The following is a 255-nucleotide window of genomic DNA, read 5'->3' as shown; positions in this document are numbered from 1 at the left end:
CCTACTTTGCTCGGTTTTAATTCAACTAAATTTATACTGTTTTGTTTTTATCTTTTTGTCTGCGCTTTATTTACCGTTTTGTTTAGATCTTTTTGATAATGTTTAAATTTGCTTTCTGCAAGCTTCCGTTCTGCCAACTTCTTTTTGCATTAAAGAATCTCCAACCAAATATTATGCTGATTGTATACTTGCTCCACCACAATTGTTGTTAAAGGAGGAGGAAGGAAGAAGAAGGGAAGAAAGAGAAAGGAGAAA

At 33.3% G+C, this 255-nt stretch overlaps 1 protein-coding gene across 1 annotated transcript in view; it reads left to right on the top strand.

Moving 5' to 3' along the window:
- The window catches only part of LOC119594559, a gene marked incomplete in the record, with an annotated part of 82,416 nt that overhangs the window by 62,811 nt on the left and 19,350 nt on the right, over positions 1-255 (top strand).

The sequence above is a fragment of the Penaeus monodon genome, chromosome 34, assembly GCF_015228065.2.
Source record: "Penaeus monodon isolate SGIC_2016 chromosome 34, NSTDA_Pmon_1, whole genome shotgun sequence".
Taxonomy (NCBI): domain Eukaryota; kingdom Metazoa; phylum Arthropoda; class Malacostraca; order Decapoda; family Penaeidae; genus Penaeus; species Penaeus monodon.
Note: the sequence above shows the minus strand (reverse complement) of the source record. Positions and strands in the feature narration are given on the sequence as shown.